The 20921-nt window shown below is 47.1% G+C and overlaps 1 protein-coding gene across 20 annotated transcripts in view; it reads right to left on the bottom strand.

Moving 5' to 3' along the window:
• The window catches only part of tenm3 (teneurin transmembrane protein 3), a 4148867-nt gene that overhangs the window by 739673 nt on the left and 3388273 nt on the right, over nucleotides 1-20921 (bottom strand). For all 20 annotated transcript variants that reach the window (XM_038805737.1, XM_038805738.1, XM_038805732.1 and 17 more), the window contains one exon: nucleotides 3489-3564. The gene's annotated coding sequence lies outside the window, so the exon portion shown is untranslated. The remainder of the gene's footprint in view (nucleotides 1-3488; nucleotides 3565-20921) is intronic.

A 20921-nucleotide genomic window follows, 5' to 3' on the forward strand; every position in this document is an offset into this window, starting at 1 on the left:
CAAACAAAAGAGAGAAAATCCCCAGAAAGCCAAACCAATACACAAAAGAGAAAGAGAACCGCAAATATAAACGGATGGATGACCCGAAGAAAAGAGGCAAAGAAATGAGGAAAGAAAGAGAGATTTTGTACATCAGTTAAAAAAAAGGGAATGTATCCTCTGATTTGGTATGCGTAACGTCACAAGAGAACCATTAGCAATATACTAAAGTTGTGTGTACTATGCACGTCTGTAAGCGTCACACCTAAATATATGTTCTGACTCACCCGAAGCAACGCCACAGGAGACTTTTCTGGTTCAAGATCAAAATTAGCTGCAAGTCATTATTTGGGGGGGGAAAAAAACTCACTCTGTGATTGTCTGTAGACGAGTAGAAAATTACAGAAATAGGAACTGCCTGTGACGTACGCTTCTGTAAAACGAATGTACGCAGCTGATAGCTTGGCGTGAGACCCTGGTAAAGATTGTCAGAATGCCAGTGATGATGAAGTAACAGCATATGTGCACAGCTTGATAGCATCAGTCCCAGAGTCTGAACAGGGGCTTGGGCAAATCAGGCAGGAGGCTGCCGAGGACACAGCTACCTGGATTCTCCGCAAGACAACACAAAATGGAGCAATGTTGCTTCAAGGAAATAGTGGTCTGCACTGAATGACAGAGGCAAATTCACAGGGATCAGGTATGTTTTTTTTTAAGAGAGGACAGCTTTTGCAGACTGCTTTAATAAAACAAGTATTGTGTTTTGGCATTAAGAAGTGCAAGCAGGTCCCACAAGGCTCACTGTTGGCTAGGACTAGGCCAAGATAAAAGCAATCCAGAACTCCCATGTCTCATTTATCAGCCATGGGGGACAGGCCTGTGTGTCCAGTTAACATCAGACCATGACAGAAAGTTGCTTCAGCTCCCTTGGAATGCAAGAAAAGTTAGGTGTCACGAACTGTTACTCCAATTATCCAGTATCTGCTCTTTGACAAATGACAGTCAAAAATGATTCTTCCAAACATTGAAATCAACATTCTGCAAGAAACCCCCCCAGAAAATCCAAGTCTGGAAAAGATGAAATTTTCCATCTTTGTGGGAAGGATGTAAAAGCTCCTCCCTGTCTATCTTTTATCACTTTAAACTCCTAAACCTATATTCAGGGAAATATTAGTCTAAGTAACATCTTCTTATGATTCAGTTTTCATAATAATCTTCTCATAATACCCAGAACTGGATACAGGACTCCGGATGGAATCTAACCTGAGCTCAGTGCTTAACTTCTATCTCTTTGCATTCCAGCCCTCTTAGTTCTCTTGATTACTTTATGTAGCTGTTCACTATTTATCACGATTTCTATAAGTGCACGCTGAATTTTTCTGCTTATTCTTTGCTCCCAATGGGACAGTTACAATGGCTCGGTTGATTGACTGAACATAGCTAAGTTGTACAGACTAGGAAATGTCCACCCTCCTCCCCCAATGTCCCTGCTGACATTGGCTAGATGGGCAGGACAGGATCGGGGGCCAATGAGCCACTCCAATCACGTTCCTACTGGAAGGGAGCGCGGATGGGAATCAATCCCACTCCAATTGCCCTCACGTGTGTCAACCGTGGCTCAGCTGGTGGCAGACTCACCTGTGATTCAGAAGATTTTCAAAATCAATTTAGAGTACCCAATTCTTTTTTTCTCCTAATTAAGTGGCAATTTAGCGTGGCCAATCCATCTACCCTGCACATCTTTGGGTTGTAGGGGTGAGCCCCACGCAGACACGGAGAGAATGTGCAAACTCCACGTGCACAGTGACCCGGGGCCTTGGCGCCGTGAGGCAGCAGTGCTAACCACTGCGCCACCCCTGATTCAGAAGATTTTATATTCAAAGTCCTACGCCAGGACCTTCGCACAAATATCCAGAACATCCCTCCAGCGGGGGCAGCACGTTGGCGCAGTGGGTAAGCCCTGTTGCCTTACGGCGCCGAGGTCCCAGGTTCGATCCCGGCTCTGGGTCACTGTCCGTGTGGAGTTTACATATTCTCCCCGTGTTTGCGTGGGTTTCGTCCCCACAACCCAAAGATGTGCAAGGTAGTTGGATTGAACATGCTAAATTGCCCCTTAATTGGGAAAAAATGAATTGGGTACACTAAATTTATTTTAAAAAACATCCCTCCAGTGCAGACAGAAGCCATTTGGCCCACTACCTGCACCGACCCTCTGAAAGAGCACTCTACCCAGATCCACTAACCCGCCCCATCCCCGTAACCCCGTACATTAACAATGGGATAGCCAGCTAACCTGAACATCATTGGACTGCCGGAGGACACCCACGCAGGCACTGGGTGAACGCGCAAACTCCACACAGTCACCCAAGGCCGGAATCAAACTTAGTTCCTCACCACAGTGAGGCAGCAGTGCTAACTACTGTGCCACCGTGCCGCCCCTAGATCATGGGTGATTATCTAGGTCATTGCCTAGATCAAGGCTGATAATCCAGTTCGTGGCACAATTGTGAGGACTACCAGGAGTATTTATTCGTGTCCACTTGCAGGGGCTGGTTTAGCTCACTGGGCTAAATCGCTGGCTTTTAAAGCAGACCAAGCAGGCCAGCAGCACGGTTCAATTCCCGTACCAGCCTCCCTGGACAGGCGCCGGAATGTGGCGTCTAGGGGCTTTTCACAGTAACTTCATTGAAGCCTACTCGTGACAGTAAGTGATTTTCATTTCATTTCATTTCATTACGGGTAGCCACAGTATTAATAAGGCTAGTCATGTTCAGTTTCTGATCAATGGTAACCCCCTGTATGTTTGTGGAGGATTCAACGATGGAATGTCAAGGGGCAATGGTTCAGTGCTTTCTTGTAGGAGATGGTCATTGCGTGACTGCAACTTGCCACTTGTCAACCCAAGCTTGGATACTATTCAGGTTTTGCTGCAGCTGGACATGAACTGCTTCATTATCTGAGGAGTTGTGAATGGTGCTGAACATTGTGCGGTCATCCGCAAACATCCCCACTTCTGACCTTATGATGGAAGGGAGGTCACTGATGAAGCAGCTGAAGATGGTTGGGCCGAGGACACTACCCTGAGGAACTCCTGCAGTGATGTCCTGGATCTGAGATGATTGACTTCCAATCACCACAACCATTTTCCTTTGTGCTAGATATGACTTCAACCAGCAGATCCTGATCAAGATTAACCCATTAATCACAGAAACAGATTATCTGACCATAATCACAGAACTGTTTGTGGGAACCTGCACGTGTACAAGCTGACTGCTGCATTTGCCTACAGTACAACAGTAACTACACAATGTACGTCATTGGCTGTAACAAGCTTTGGGATGTCATTAAAGAAGCTTTACAAAAGCAAGTCTTTCTTTTTATTGCCGACCTGGTCACTACTGAAGAAATATCCTGATCTCCAAAGCAAAATATAATGAAAGTGCAAAGTTCAAGCTCCCAAAAATAAATGCCTCAATATGTCGCAGTCCAACGCTGATCATTAATCCTACCTGTTTTCTGGTTGAAACTTTTCCATCCAACCTATTTTCATCCTGTTGTCACCAGCATTGGAGGAGTTATTAAAACCTAGAATGCAAAAGGAAGGACATGAGAAATAAAGAAGCACTGTTCGTCTCAGAGTGCCCACCTCACTCCACTGCACTCACGGAAAGAGGTGCAGAAAACCCTTAAGCAATGAAGATGACATTTGAAAACAAAATCTTCCATAAATGTATCTTATTATTCTATTTCCATACAATGGTAACATTTACAAAGTAATACTGCTTTAATGTGATATCATTACACTTTCTCAGAGGTTTCATGAAATCAGGAGGCAAGTGTCTGCACATCTCAAACGGAGATGCTGATGGAGTGGAGGTGGTTACAACAAAAAGTTGACTTCGAATCACCCCAGTCCTGTCCCTCTGAACTGGAGCTGAAATGGGTGGGCATGTGGCAAGCAAGACTACAAGTTCTAGCCTGAAGGTTTCTGTGGCTGGAACAGAAAGGTCACATTTTAAAAAGTGTTCTTCAGGGAGTCAGTTAGTGAGCAGACACAGGTCAAGAGCCTTGTTGTTGGATATACTGTTTCGCATTGAACTGATGGCGCACACTTGACTCTTTGTGAACGAGGATCTGAAAGGTCAGTGCTGAAACTTTTCACTGATAAATCTTCTTTTACGTAACAGAGGTATTCCATTCAGCTCCCTCATAGCTGATGGGGGAAAACTGAAATCACTCCACAATCTGCAGGTACTCGACTTGCTGTTTCAACTAACTCTTGGAATACATATGCAGCACTGTATACCCTGAGGACTCATTCTGATTTAAGGCATTGGTCATAATATTGCATAATATAATGCACCATACCTGCAAATGAGAGATTGAACAATTCTATAATCTCTTCAAGCTCAGTAAAAAGAGACAGCTGCATTGCCTCTTTTCTTATTTTAGAGTACCCAATTATTTTTTTATCACTGAGAGACATACAAGATCTAAGCTGACACGAAAAGGCTTTGCACCTCATCTTGGGCTTGTTCTGACGCTTGATTTTGAGAAGCGATAATTCACACAATATTCATCAGATAAATAGCCAGTTAACCTGTATTTTGTATTAGGTGGTCAAAAGATAGTGTTGGTTAGATATATGCTGGAGAGGGCAAGAGCAGGATTCCCCTATTCTTCATCAAATAGTACCATGTGATCTCTAACATCTCGAACATTCATCTGACCAGGCAAATGATTTAACTGAAAGACTTAACTGAAAGAGACACACTCTGATACTCCAGCACAGCCATTTGAACTGAATTGTCAGTCTAGATAAACAACCCGCACAGCAAAGACTAGCGAGCTGCAGCCTCCCATCGCTGTTGTGACCTCACTTTTCTTTTATGATCCATGTATCTGAGGAATTCTAGGTGCAACGCTCTGAGCACCTGGAATTCATGTGGCTGTTCCAATTTGCAAGGTTAAAGACACTCTAAATAAGAAGTCTTACAACACCAGGTTAAAGTCCAACAGGTTTGATTCAAACACGAGCTTTCGGAGCGCAGCTCCTTCACCTGAGGAAGACTTCTTACTGTGCTCACCCCAGTCCAACGCCGGCATCTCCACATCAATCTAAATAAGAACACTGCTCTTGTCGGCAATCGCCTGATGTCTCTTAATCTCTGCTTGTCTCGGCTACAATTTGATGCATAAACCCATACGATACGAGAATTAGGTGCCAGGTAAAGCACTAGCTCCCTCTGAATGATAATGACTGTATGATCAGCTTGGCTCAATGGTGCCATTCTCAGCTCTCAGTCAGTAAAACATACCGCAGGATTTAAGCACCATAATCTAGGCTAACAATTCAGTTCAATGAGGCTATGCAGGAGTGTCAGAGTGCATGTCTTTCAGTTCAATCTTTCAGTTAAATCATTTGCCTGGTCAGATGAATGTTAGAAATGTTGGAGATCACATGGTACTATTTGATGAAGAATAGGGGAGTCCTGCTGTTGTCCTCTCCATATATCTAACCAACACTATCTTTTGACCAACTATGACAAATACAGGTTAACTGGCTATTTATCTGTGTGAATATCACTTCTCAAGATCAAGCGTCAGAACAAGCCCAAGATGAGGTGCAATGCCTTTTTTTGTCAGCTTAGATCTTGTATGTCTCTCTTGTGGTAAAACAATAATTGGGTACTCTAAAATAAAGAAGTAAAAAAATTAAAATCTCTCTTGTGGAGACCATGAATTGGCTTCAATTTGAATTGGTTTTGGTCTCAACTCCACTTTCCTGTCTGCCGCTCACAACCCTTGACTCCCTCATCCATCAGAAAGCTCTGTAAGAATAGAATAGAAAGGGTGGCACGTGGCACAGTGGTTAGCACTTGGACTACAGCGCTGAGGACCCGGGTTCGAATCCCGGCCCTGGGTCACTGTCCGTGTTGAGTTTGCACATTCTCCCCGTGTCTGCGTGGGTTTCAGCCCCACAACCCAAAGATGTGCAGGTTAGGTGGATTGGCCACGCTAAAATGCACCTTAATTGGAAAAAAAATCATAATAATTGGGCACTCTAAATTTATATAAAAGAATAGAATAGAATAGAATAGAATCCCGACAGTGCAGAAGGAGGCCACACATCCACCCTATCCCAGTGACCCCACCTATTCGTTTTGACACTAATGGACAATTTATCATGGCCAATCCTCCTAACCTGTACCTCTTTGGACGGACTGTGGGAGGAAACCGGGGCACCCGGAGGAAGCCCACGCAGACATGGGGAGAACATACAAACTCCAGTCACCCGAGGCTGGAATTGAACCCAAATTGGAAAAAAATGAATTGGGGACTCTAAATTTATAAAAATTGAAAAATATATATATTAATGGCCCCCCTGAGAGAATTTAAAAAACATGTCTCAGTCTTAAATGGACGATACTTAACATCCTCACGTTATCTACCCTATCAAATCCCCTCAGAGTCTTATCTGCTTCAAGAAAATCAACTCTCATTCTTTTAAACTCCAATGAGTAAAAGCCTGACCTGTTCAATCTTTCTTCATCCCAGGAATGAGCCAAGCCAAATTATTTTTCTTTGTAAACCACCACCAGATTTTCCACCATTTTCCTTGTGGTACCTTAATCTGTTCTTAATGCTCCGGCTCAAGGAGCTACATTTGTCTTCTCAACTGTCAAGTCATTCCACATTGTAAGTCATATAAGGCTAAATTCACTGATCTTGCTTACCTAAAGGGGAATTGGAGTGGAGTGCAGGTGGGAGGTTGGGCACTGTGTGTTACAGCCAGATCAGCAAGGCCCCGCTGACAGAATAGGATTAGAGAATCTGTCTTGTAGTTCCATGGGATGAAGCGATTGTTGACAATCATGAGTTGCCTGGTTGGGATAACAGAAACTGCTCCCATATGCCGAAGGATCAAGAACCCAGGGCCACAGATTCAAAGCAATTGCCAAAAGAACCAAAGGCGATGTACAAGAAAACCTATTTTAATACAGCGAGTGGTTAGGATCTGGAATGCACTGCCTGAGCGTGTGGTGAAAGCCATTCAGTTGTGGCTTTCAAATGATGATTGGATAATTATCTGGTGAAAAAAATGTTTGCTGGGCTGCAGAGAAAGGGCAGGGAAGTGGACCAATTTCTGTTGCAGAGAGCTCGTATAGACTTGGTGAACTGAATCAGTGGTGGGTAATTTAAAGTGGCCAATTCACCTACCCTGCACATCTTTGTGTTGTGGGGGCGAGACCCACGCAGACATGAGGAGAACGTGCAAACTCCACATGGACAATGACCTGGGCCAGGATCGAACCCGCATCCTCGGCGCTGTGAGGCAGCAGTGTTAACCACTGTGCCACCGTGCCGGCCCGAGTGTGTTCAATCTGATTCATGGGGTGATGGTTCGTGGACATGTCCCAGTTCAATCTTGCGGCCCACTGAGATGAATGAGGGCCACTTATGCAGCTCACTCACCAGCCCAGGTGACCTTAATGCTCTCTTTCTGTGCAGTAACCATTCTATTATTCTAAGTACCAAATCAGAGTGACAATTCAAACCATGCAGCTGAACATCCTAAATGTTGTTCTGCATTATGTTGGACTCATTCTTGACATTCGATAACTGTTCATGGGACATGAATATCACCCTTTTTATTCTTCCTATGAGCAGAATCAGTAGTTCACATTGTCTATTCTATATTTATTTTCCCATGTTTGCTCCATTCAGCAACTTTGTACAGCTTGTTTTTGTCACCTCAGTCACTTATTTTTTTTATTTTGTTATGTTCTGATGTCAGGTCGATCCACCCTAACAGCACTGTGGGTGTACTTACGCCACATGGACGACAGCGGTTCAAGAAGGTGGCTCACCATACCTTCTCTTTCTTTTTTAAAAAATAAATTTAGAGGACCCAATTATTTTTTTTCCCAATTAAGGGGCAATTTAGCGTGGTCAGTCAACCAATCCTGCACATCTTTTGGGTTGTGGGGGTGAAACCCACACAGACACGGGGAGAATGTGAAAACTCCACACGGGCAGTGACCCAGGGCCGGGATTCGAACCTGGGTCCCCAGCGCTGTAGGCACCAATGCTAACCACTGTGCCAACGTGCTGCCCTCACCATACCTTCTCAAGGGCAAATAGTGATGGGCAATAACATAGAACACACAGTGCAGAAAGAGGCCATTCGGCCCATCGAGTCTGCACCGACCCACTTAAGCCTTCACTTCCACCCTATCCCCGTAACCCAATAACCTCTCCTAACCTTTTTGGCATGGCCAATCCACTTAACATGGACGTCTTTGGACTGTAGGAGGAAACCGGAGCACCTGGAGGAAACCCACGCAGACATGGGGAGAACGTGCAGACTCTGCACAGACAGTGACCAGCGGGGAAATCGAACCTGGGACCCTGGCGCTGTGAAGCCACATTGCTATTCGCTTGTGCTACCGTGCTGCCCAATAAATGCTGGCCTCGCCAGCCATGCCCACTTCCCCTGAATGAGTAAGAAAAAACCTTGGGCGCGATTCAGCAGCCTCATCACTCCATTTGGCTCATTTAAATATACATTCACCGGATTTAACCATAGCCCAGGTCTCAATGACTGCACCAGGGAGACCTCGCCAGGGCCCTGCTTAGTCATAACGACACCTGAGGTAGTCTCCATGGCCATTAGAGACCCACCGAGCGATTGGGGTAGGGCAGGGTGGTACTCTGGCACTTCCTCTAGCACCTGGGCCCCTTGGTACTGCCACCCCTTGCACCCTGGTAATGCCACCTGGCACAGCCACAGTGCCAGGCTGGTAATGCCAAGGTGCCAGGTTAGCATTGCCGGGGTCAGGACTGGGGTGACCTTACCAGGTAGAAGGGAGTGAAAGGGTGAAGGGTGGGGGGTGGGGGTAAGGGGGGGGGGGTGAAGGTGGTGGTGGTGGACATCATGGCAGCCTTCCAAAACGGCACCCCCGACAAGCCTTTCTTGCTGAGAAGCTTCAGCTCGACAGCAGGAATTCTCTCTATGTGCATCCCCAGTGGAGAAAATCGCCCCAAGGATAGAAAAATGGCAAAGAGCTGATGAATATGGCGTGCAGATGCCAAGACTCAACAGAACAGCGCCTGCGGCTGCCCTGGAGTTCAGGATGGAGGTAACTCACAACCCTGGATCAGAGACCATCACAGCAGTGGGTCAGGGGAGCCTTTCAGATTGAGTATTCCGGAGGAAGCCCATCTTCCAGCCTCAGAATGTTCCTCGAGATCCACCGTCATTCTCAGGAGACTCACCTTTCAGTCTCAGAATGTACCAGGAGATCTATCACTTTCATGAGGTCCAACGTTTTTCTTCAACCGTGGGTCAGTGATGTTGGGCGCCTTCTCAATATGGCACCCGGGCATGGCGGCAGATGACAAGCCACCCAGACCTGCCCTGCCACGGACTACAGTGTGAAACACCCAGATGCATAATTAATGAGTCTGGGGTTGGAGGATTTGGCAAGTCCCTCCCACCACCCACAATGGCACCTAGTCTCAGAATGGAAGAATTCATCCAATGTTCTTTTGCCCCATGCGGGGGCATTTCCAAGCTGATTATCAGCCTGATGATCTGCATTTTTTAATAATGCTCTTTCTAAAGCAAACAAGTTCTGCTGTTGGACTCAAACCCAGAGCTTCCCATCCAATGGTTGCAGCACGACCACTGCGCCACAGGACCACCCAGGATGTTCAGAGAGATAATAAATACCTCTCAGTTAAAGTATATTCCTGAGAGGATGGGGAATTGTAAAAGGGAGAAAAACGTTCCATGGCTAAACAAGGAAGTCAAATAGGACAAAGTGGATGGCACGATAGCACAGTGGGTAGCACTGTTGCCTTACGGCGCCAGGATCCCAGGTTCGATTCCCGGCTTGGATCACTGTTTGTGTAGAGTCTCCCCGTGTCTGCGTGGGTTTCCTCCGGGTGCTCCGGTTTCCTCCCAGAGTCCAAAGATGTGCCTGGTAGGCGGATTGGTCACGCTAAATTGCCCCCTAGTGTCCAAAAGTTACGTGGGGTTGCTGGGTTGAGGGGATGGGGTGGAACTGTGAGCTTAAGTAGGGTGCTCTTTCAGGGGTCGGTGTACACTCGATGGGCCGAATGGCCTCCTTCCGCACCGTTGATTCTATGACTCTATAATGGCAGGGTGTTTCTTGGAACCCCCGCTAAACACAAGTCCGCTGAATCGCGCCCATTAACTCTGTTTCTACTCCACAGCTGGTACCTGTCCTGTTTAAGCGTTTTCCAATATTTTCTGTTTTATTTCAGATTTCTAGCATCTTTGCTTTTCCTTTGCTTTTTCCAATGTCGCTTTGCACTTTCTACATGAGTATTTCAATTGACATATCCCATACTCCGCAATGAAAGCTAGCCTGGCTCCCTTACACAAGCACAATTCACAATTATACAATGTCAAAGTCAAAGTAGTGAAACATCCCAAAGCAATTCACAGCATCAATTCTCAAACAAAAATTAACACCAAGCCACAGGAGGACGTATTAGGACAGGTGACCAAATATTTGGTCAAAGAGGTAACTTTGAAGCAACGTTGTAAAGGAGGAGACAGAGGCAGATGAGTTCATGAAGGGAATTCCACGGCATAAGGCCCCGGCAGCTGAGGGCACATCTGCCAGTGCTGGAGTGATATAGAGGATGCACAACAGGTAGGAATCAGAGGTGTGCAGTTATTGGAAACACCGACAGCTTCATAGACCAATGAAAATGTGGGTCGACTATGAGTGTTAGATTAAGGGAACTATCATAACCTGTACCCACATGGGACTTACTGGTGGGATCAATTGTATTCCCTGTGTCCCTGTGGAATACGGGCTTCCCCGCTGTGGGGGCGGAGGGAAGCTCAATTAACGTCGTCTATAAGGTCGGCCAGACCGGGACCGGCCTTCTCAGACCCAGTCGGGTGCCGTCGGGATCTGTGTACCTTAAACCTTGCAAATGAACCCTTGTTACAACTCGGTGTGGACTCCCCGTGTCTTCATAAAAGGAACCAATGTCTCACGGCGCCGAGGTCCCAGGTTCGATCCCGGCTCTGGGTCACTGTCCGTGTGGAGTTTAAACATTCTCCCCGTGTTTGCATGGGTTTCGCCCCCACAACACAAAGATGTACAGGGTAGGTGGATTGAACACGCTAAATTGCCCCTTAATTGGAAAAAAATGAATTGGATACTCTAAATTTATATTTAAAAAAACAAAAAAATAAATAAAAGGAACCAATACATTAAACGTAAATACGGGATCCTGACTCGGCACTTCTGATCTCAATTGCAGAAACATGAAAGGTGCCGAAAGCTCAATAATGTGGTTGTATCTATGCCTCATGTCACCAGTTACAATGTGAGCATTGGAGTGCAGCAAAGGGATCACATTTGACCTTGCATTTCCAAATGCGATATCCTAACAGTACTTCAGAAAAGTATACTTAGCGCAGGTTTAATTACCTCTGATGGAATAGTGTCTGAAGGCAATGGCACACCTTCTCATCATTAGTCTTTACTCTTTGGCAAGGGACCAGATATGAAATAATGAAAGCTCTTATATGCAGGTTCTTTAAAATGTCTACCCTGGAGCCAAGGCAATGAAGACAAAACAGATACCGCCACATCCTGAAGGCGTGACGTGTCTGCATATAAGATTGCGCGCCAGCATTGTTATTCTTGAGTTGTGTGTTCACACGTGCCTTACAATGGTTTTCTTTGTAATGAAACTGTTCTTTCTTGAATGTTAGGTTGCAGAATCAAAGCCAAATACCTGTCGGAATAGGTTTTAGTGTTTGGGGCATGGGAATGATTGGAACGATACAGATGAATGACTTCCATTGTTAATGATGCTCGCACAGCGATACTCGAGCCAAGTAGTGTGCCATGGCAACAGGCCATGCCTGCATTCCCCATACTGCAGTCCACAGAACGTGGATACTCATGAAACATTCAATATTCATTCAGCACAATGACATGCAGGGGCAGTTGGCAGTATTGAAGAAATAAAAGACAGGCAATGGGATGGATCTAATTGTCGCAACAGTCCTCGGCACCAACAATTTATAGAAACGAGTACAAAAAGTCATCTACTTTATTTGATTGATATAAATAGTCAGAAGAGTCTAGGTTTGGCAGTTTGGTTCAGAGATTAGGATATTTACTTACTTGGTGGCATGAGTCAATTTCCCCTTGCCAACAATCTCAACATTCTGTGGACAATAGGTGTCAGATGTTGCTCAGTTGGCAGAACTCTTGCTTCTCAGTCACAAGGTTGCGGGTTCAACTCGCACTTTGGGCACAATAATCGAGGCTGACACACCAGTGCAGTACTGAAGGAGTTCTCCATTATCAGAAGTGCCTCCTTGGGATGAGACATTTAACCAAGGCCCCAAACTTGGGTAAATGTGAAAGATCTCACGGCACTATTTTAAAGGAGGTCAGGGCAGCAAGCCATGGTGCCCAGGACAATATTCATCCCTCAATCATCATCACAAAAACACACATTATCTGGTCATTATCATAAAGCTGTTTGGGGGGGAATTGTGAGCAATCAGCTGCTACATTGTCTATGTTACAACAGTGATTACACGTCATTGACTGTAAGGAGCTTTGAGATGTCCAGTTGTCATATAAAGCTCCAAATGAATACAAACCTTTCCTTTAAAAGCATCGACTGGTTTATAACTGGAGGTGTTGGTGGCATAGTGGTCAGTACTGCTGCCCCACAGCACCAGGGACACAGGCTTGATTCTGTGTGGGGCTTGCATTTTCTTCCTGTGTCTGCATTAGTCTCCTCCGGGTGGTCCGGTTTCCTCCCACTGTCCAAAGATGTGCAGATTAGGTGGATTGGCCATGATAAATTTCCCCTTAGTTTCCAGGGCACACTCGATGGGCTGAATGACCTCCTTTTGCACTGTAGTGATTATAGTTCTACACTCTACTGTACAAAATAGTACAGCAAGGTTTAGCTCGGTTGGCTCGACAGCTGGTTTGCGATGCAGTGCAAGGCCAGCAGTGCGGGTTCAATTCCCCGACTGGCTGAGGTTAGTCATGAAGGCCATGCCTTCTCAACCTTGCCTGAGGTGTGGTGATGCTCAGTATGGTGATTACTGCCAGTCAGCTCTCCCCCTCAAAGATGAAAGCAGCCTCTGGTCATCTGGGATGATGGCAACTTCACCTTTACACAGAATACCGATCAGAGAGTGAGTTGTTGACCATTCAGCTTTATAATAGAGATCCCATATGATCACTTGAGAAAACAAACAAACATTCACCAAAGTCACGACTTTGGACCATCAAAGAGAATGTGAAAAAGTGAACCCAATGTGCCCTTATATTGATTCCTCAGTCCAGCATTGCCTCAGATGCAAAACTCTCACCTTTGTGTTGAAATTCCTCCCTACAAGAGGAGCTGGTAGAGGGGCTGGGGGCGCCGATAGAGTTGGAGGAGCTAGTCAGGGGGATTGGACAAATGCAGTCAGGTAAGGCCCCGGGGCCGGACGGGTTCCCGGTGGAATTTTATAAAAAGTATGCGGATCTGGTGGGCCCCTTGTTGGTGCGAGCCTTCAATGAGGCATGGGAGGGGGAGGCTTTGCCCCCGACGATGTCGCGGGCACTGATCTCTCTGATCCTAAAGCGGGATAAGGACCCCTTGCAGTGTGGATCATACAGGCCTATCTCGCTCCTCAATGTTGACGCCATGTTGCTGGCGAAGATCCTGGCCACCAGGATAGAGGATTGTGTGCCGGGGTGATACACGAAGATCAGACAGGATTTGTCAAGGGGCGGCAGCTCAACACGAATGTGCGGAGACTGCTAAATGTTATCATGATGCCGGCAGTGGAGGGGGAGGCGGAGATAGTGGTGGCGCTGGATGCAGAGAAAGCGTTTGATAGAGTTGAGTGGGGTTACCTGTGGGAGGTGCTGGAGCAGTTCGGATTTGGGGAGGGATTCATCAAATGGGTGAGGCTGCTCTACGCGGCTCCGATGGCGAGTGTAGTTACAAATGGAAGGAGATCGGAGTACTTTAGGCTCTACCGTGGGACCAGGCAGGGGTGCCCCCTGTCCCCCTTGCTCTTTGCACTGGCGATTGAACCACTGGCTATGGTGTTGAGGGAGTCAGGGAGATGGAGGGGTCTGGTGTGGGGTGGGGAGGAACATCGGGTATCGCTGTATGCGGACGACCTGCTGTTGTATGTGGCGGACCCAGAAGGGGGAATGCCGGGGGTGATGGAGCTGTTAGCGGAATTTGGGGGCTTCTCAGGCTATAAGTTAAATTTAGGCAAGAGCGAGGTATTTGTAGTACACCCGGGAGATCAGGAGGAGGGAATTGGGAGGCTCCCGTTTAAGAGGGCAGTGAAGAGTTTCAGATATCTGGGGGTGCAGGTGGCCAGGAGTTGGGGGATTCTCCATAAGCTTAATTTTACCAGGCTGGTGGAGCAGATGGAGGAGGAATTTAAAAGGTGGGACATGGTGCCGCTATCGTTGGCGGGTAGAGTGCAGTCCGTCAAAATGACGGTTCTCCCGAGGTTCTTGTTCCTCTTCCAGTGTTTGCCCATCTTTACCCCTAGGGCCTTTTTTAGAAGGGTGACCAGCAGCATCATGAGCATTGTTTGGGCGCATGGGACACCGAGGGTGAAGAGGGTCTTCTTGGAGCGGGGTAGAGATGGGGGGGGCTGGCGTTACCCAATCTCTTGGGGTACTACTGGGCGGCCAATGTGTTGATGGTGTGCAAGTGAGTGATGGAGGGGGAGGGAGCAGCATGGAAACGGATGGAGAGGGCGTCCTGTGGAGATACAAGCCTGGGGGCACTGGTAACGGCGCCGTGGCTGCTCCCTCCTACGAGGTATACCACGAGTCCGGTGGTGGCAGCTACCATCAAGATTTGGGGGCAGTGGAGGTGACATAGGGGAGAAGTGGGGGGCTCGATGGAGGCTCCGTTGAGGTGGAACCATAGGTTCGTCCCGGGTAACATCGATGGGGGATTTCAGGGTTGGCACAGAACGGGCATCAGACAGCTGAGGGACCTGTTTATTGATGGGAGGTTTGCGAGCCTGGGGGAGTTGGAGGAGAAATTTGGGCTCCCCCCGGGAAACATGTTCAGGTATCTGCAGGTAAAGGCATTTGCTAGACGGCAGGTGGAGGGATTCCCTTTGCTTCCCGCGAGGGGGGTGAGTAACAGGGTGCTTTCGGGGGTCTGGGTCGGAGACGGGAAGATATCCGATATCTACAAGGTTATGCAGGAGGTGGAGGAGGCGTCAGTAGAGGAGCTGAAAACTAAGTGGGAGGGGGAACTGGGGGAACAGATCGAAGACGGGACATGGGCTGATGCCCTGGAGAGGGTTCATTCTTCCTCCTCGTGTGCGCGGCTTAGCCTCATCCAATTCAAGGTGCTGCACCGGGCCCACATGACTGGGACGAGGATGAGTAGGTTTTTTGGGGGTGAAGACAGGTGTGTCAGGTGCTCGGGGAGTCCAGCGAACCATGCCCATATGTTCTGGGCATGCCCGGCACTGGAGGAGTTCTGGAAGGGGGTGGCGAAGACGGTGTCAAGGGTGGTCGGATCCAGGGTCAAGCCAGGATGGGGACTCGCGATTTTTGGGGTTGGGGTGGAGCCGGGAGTGCAGGAGGCGAAGGAGGCCGGTGTTCTGGCCTTTGCGTCCCTAGTAGCCCGGCAAAGGATTTTGCTACAATGGAAGGATGCGAGGCCCCCAAGCGTGGAGACCTGGATCAATGACATGGCGGGTTTTATTAAGATAGAGAAGGTCAAATTCGCCCTGAGAGGATCGGTACAAGGGTTCTTTAGGCGGTGGCAACCTTTCCTCGACTTTCTGGCTCAACGATAGGGTACTGGGACAGTAGCAGCAGCAACCCCGGGGGGTGGGGGGGGCGGGGGGACGATGACTATGTTTGTTTATTTAATTTAAATTTATTTTTAAGTTCTCTTGTTGGGGTTGGGGGGGTGGGGGGGATATGATACATCCGTTGATATGGTCTGGGGGGTGTAACAGTTGTTATGGGTTATTTTGTTGCATTTCATTGTTTGTTGTTATATTTTATATTTTCTGTAAAAAATTCCAATAAAAATTATTTAAAAAAAAAAGAAATTCCTCCCTATCTCTGTATAAAAGCTTAAGAGGCCTAAGAAGGTAAGTTAAACAGTATTTAATAAACGAACACAAAGCAAAGGCCGCAATGCGGCTTCCAGTCCAAAGGTCCTAACCAGGACTACCGATCACACCGGTCCCAGTCCAGGCCGGCTTTTAGTCGCGGATTTACGAGCTCCCTCTGGGTGAAGGAGCTCGTATTCCATGGACAGATCAATTGAGTTGTCCCTGTGGGTCCTGTAAGGGTTATTACACTCTGCACATTCTTCCAGCCCTACAATCTCTCAACCTCCAATTCTGGCCTTTTGTGCATCTTCGGTCTCCATTTTTCCCCTGCTGGTGTTTTGCCTTCCACTACACAGGCCTTAAGCTTCTGAATTCCCTTCCCACACAGTTTGCATTCTGACTGTCTTGGCGGGCTCCGGAGTCTGGCATTTTCGGGCATTGCCCTTCCCTCTTTGACAGCGTTCCATCAGAGCTTCCTTCCTTTACATGTGTTTCCATTTTAGGCTGAAGCAGGGTTTTGGCAGCAAAGATCATGGTCCTGGTGCTCTGCTGAATGGTTTAGCTCAGTTGGCTGGACAGGTGGTTCATGATGCAGAGTGAGGCCAACAGCGCAGGGTCAATTCCAGTACCGGCTGAGGTTATTCATGAAAGCCTCGCCTTCTCTACCTTGTCCGTTGCCTCAGGGTAAGTCACCACCAGTCAGCTCTCCCCGTCAAAGGGGAAAACAGCCTATGGCGACTTTACTTTGCTGAATGTACTGCATGCTCTGTCAAAGCATTTGATTGTGGGTAAAAGGGGCTGCTTATAAGGCGTTTAAAGTCCCATGGACGTGCAAGGTCCTTAAACTCCCTGCCGCTAACTGCCTGGCAGAGTCCGTCATTAGCCATTGTGGAATGCCATGCACGGCAATGTGTCTCTTCAGCATCCTGATTAGTGCAGTGGTCCTCACGTAAGGCAAGTAATCAACTTCAAACAACCCTGAGAGTGAATCAACAAGAACCAAATGCTGTTTCCCATTCAAGTCAAATGCATCTGCTACGGTGAATGATTACGAAAGGTCTGGAATTTCATGAAGGTGCAATAGTTCTTTGGTTTGGTGGGGCCTGCACGCATTGTATGGTGCACACCTGGACACATCCCTCTCTGTGACACCATATACTGACAGCCAGTACATAGTCACATTTGTCTTATGCTTTGTCACTTCACTCCCCTCAGGTGCCCTTGGTAGAGCTGCTGGGTGTGGTATTTATGCAGAGGTTGAAGGATTACGAACCTCTGACCGTGCAGTGTCAGTCCATTTGCATGATTAACTCCTCTCTCGTGGCGCAAAAAGTGCGGAGCTCATGGGCAAGCCCTTTTGACATTGGAGGCTATTCTTTCATGATGATGACATGAAGCTCTTTGTATGTGTGGTCCACTTGCAGGACAGCTTTGAGTGCATCAGTTCTCCAAGACAACAGTACTTGGATTGTCATATTGTCGATGTCCTCCTCACACTCAACATGTTTAGTTGTGCGTAGGTGTGCCCTGGAAAGGGAATCTGCTAAGTATAGTTCCTTACCACTCTTGTAGATCACACTGAGGTCGTACCTTTGGAGCTTGAGCATTATTCACTGCAGGCATGGTGATGCAGTATGGAGGGGCTTTTTAGGGATGGTGATGAGCAGCTGGTAGTCAATTTGAATGTGGTAGGAGCACCGTAAATGAAATCATGAAATTCCTGACAGGCAAAGCCAAAGGCGAGGACTTCTTGAACTGGGCACAACGAGTTTCAGTGTCAATGAGCGTCCTTGATGCAAAAGCCACTGGCCTGCCATTCTGGATGCAGACTGCTCCAGGCCCCTGCTTAGAGCATCTGCTGATAACACCATAGGCTTTTGGACATCAAAGTTTTGTAACACTGGAGGATCTGAAAGCAGGTGCTTGAGTCTGTTGAATGCACTGTTATGGTGTTCCTGCCAATATCATTCTGCATCCTGGAGGAGAGGTTGCTGCAGGGGTGCAGTCACTTTGCTCCAGCGAAGTTGTACTAAGAAAACACTGGAGTGCTTGTTTTTCATCAGGAGTGGCCATCTGGGGTGGCATGCGGTGCAGTGGTTAGCACTGGGACTGCGGTGCTGAGGACCGGGTTCGAGGCCCTGGGTCACTGCCCGTGTGGTGTTTGCACATTCTCCCCGTGTCTGCGTGGGTTTCATCCCCACAACCCAAAGATGTGCAGGTTAGGTAGATTGGCCACGCTAATTTGCCCCTTAATTGGAAAAACAATAATTGGGTACTCTAAATTTATTTTTAAAAAAGGAGTGGCCATCTGCCGGACAGCATTTGTCTTGTCTGGGTCTGCCTTCACACCATCAGCAGTTGGCAGATAGCCCACGTAAATGACTTTCCTGACTCACAATTTGCATTTGGCAGGGTTGAGCTTCAAATGATTCAGTCAAGGACCAAATGCAAATGCTCATCATGTTCCTCAATTGTACTCCCTCAAAGTCGAATGTCATTCAGGATGACACCTCATCACAGGGTTTCCCTGTGAAGAGTTGTTCCATGGAGCTTTGGACGGTCTCACCACCAGTGGAGATACCACAGGTCATACACAGAAATCTGCTCCGCCTACAGGAGACATCAACGTCATAAACATTAAGATTTCTTCATCAAGCGGGATTTCCCAAAATCCAAATTTTGCATCCAAGGTGCTGAAGACTTTGGCATTGGGCATGTCGGCTATGACTTGTTCATTGTCTTCATTGGACAGTGAGGTCTCAGTTAAGGTGAACTGGATCGATACAGATTCTGGCTGTGCCATTTTTCCTCACTGCTCTCACCATCTTTGAGGCCCATTCTGTGACCTCATCTATGGGGGCTAGAACAACCAATCTTTCATTCTATCTAGTTTGTCTATTAGCTTCTGTTTCATGGCAAGATAGTCTTCTTGGAGCAAAGACAGTGGTTGCACTGATTCATCCAACCTCAAGTGATATATAACAGACAGCTTCCCAATAACATCACAGTCAAACAAGTCTCACAGCATCTCTGGTGCTTGTTGCTGTAAGGTGTGTACATTAGTCCTAATGCAATGTTGCCATTGAGACACAGCTATGGTTTGATGTCCTGGTCAACTACATAGAATAGAAACTTGCCCTGCGTGCAGTCCAAAGTGATGACACCTTCTTTGCGTGTGGCCTCTTCACCAGATGCATTAAGGTTCACTTTGTTGGTTGAATCTTGTGCAGCACAGGGATCGATTTTCTTCAGCAGCAGCTTCAACACCCCATTGCATTTTGCCCCGGTATCAATTTCTGACTTTCAGTTTGAAATCTTGCGAGTAATGTTGAGCATTGTGAATATTCCACCTCTTTCAGTGATGAGCTCAGCACTTTCGTTATAGAATTCTTCCAGAGGCTCAAGACTTTGACTTTTCTCTAGCTCATTCACTTTGTTTATACACTGAGCTTTGGAATGGTAGCTGGCTGCAGCTACAGTGGTGGTGGTAGCAGGTTAATGTGGCTTTGATCTGCAACACTTTGCAAAGTGGTTCCATTTACCACAGTTAACACAGAACATAGAACATAGAACATAGAACAGTACAGCACAAAACAGGCCCTTCGGCCCTCGATGTTGTGCCGAGCAATGATCACCCTACTCAAGTCAACGTATCCACCCTATACCAGTAACCCAACAACCCCCCCCCTTAACCTTACTTTTTAGGACACTAAGGGCAATTTAGCATAGCCAATCCACCTAACCCGCACATCTTTGGACTGTGGGAGGAAACCGGAGCACCCGGAGGAAACCCATGCACACACGGGGAGGACGTGCAGACTCCGCACAGACAGTGACCCAGCCGGGGATCGAACCTGGGACCCTGGAGCTGCGAAGCATTTATGCTAACCACCATGCTACCATGCTGCCCTTTTGGGTTGACGGGGCGAGTTGTTACAGCGTTTGTTAAATGCAGAGCTTGTGCTAGTTTTTTCTGGATGCAGACATTGCAGTTTGAACAAGGGTGTGCCTTGTACTGAAAGACTTCAGGATCTCTTATTTCTTTCATGCTCCTCTCAGCCTGTTCATTCAACATGCAAATATTAATGGTGAATTCCACACGCTATACCGCCTCATACATGTTTATCAGTGAGAGTACCAAATTTGCACTTTTTTGCTCGAATTTTCAGTTTGAGACATATGACTGTATCAATTCATTGAGTTTCTCCAGTGTTGAAATCCATGTTTAGCCATGTTTACACTTTTTACAGCCATGCAGATTTATTCAGATCTCTATAGTGGAACCTAGATCTTCCACTCCTGGAATTCGAAGGATTCTGATTTCTCCACAGGTTCAGCAACGTGCAGGCTTGGATTTTTGTTGACCTGTCTAACAGATTGGTACAACGATATACCATTCCTTCTCCAACGTTTTCCAATTGTTAGTGACATTCTCATCAAAAATGAGCTGGTCGACGTGCAAGCATGATGGGCAGAGTGTCCTTGTGCTATCTCAGCTAGCTCGTGACACCATGTATTTATTGTGTGATTGTGCAGGAATGATGATGCAGGCGATAATTTCAACAGTTTATAATCCATTGAATCCTTAAAAGAGCAGAAGGAGGCCATTTGGCCCATTGAGTCTGCACTGACCCACTCCCCTGCCCTATCCCTGTAACCCCTTCTGACCTGCACATCATTGGACACTAAGGGGCAATTTAGCATGTCCATTTTATTTATTTATATAAATTTAGAATGCCCAATTCATTTTTTCCAATTAAGGGGCAATGTTGCGTGGCCAATCCACCTACCCTGCACATCTTTGGGTTGT

The sequence above is a fragment of the Scyliorhinus canicula genome, chromosome 8, assembly GCF_902713615.1.
Source record: "Scyliorhinus canicula chromosome 8, sScyCan1.1, whole genome shotgun sequence".
In the NCBI taxonomy this organism is placed as follows: domain Eukaryota; kingdom Metazoa; phylum Chordata; class Chondrichthyes; order Carcharhiniformes; family Scyliorhinidae; genus Scyliorhinus; species Scyliorhinus canicula.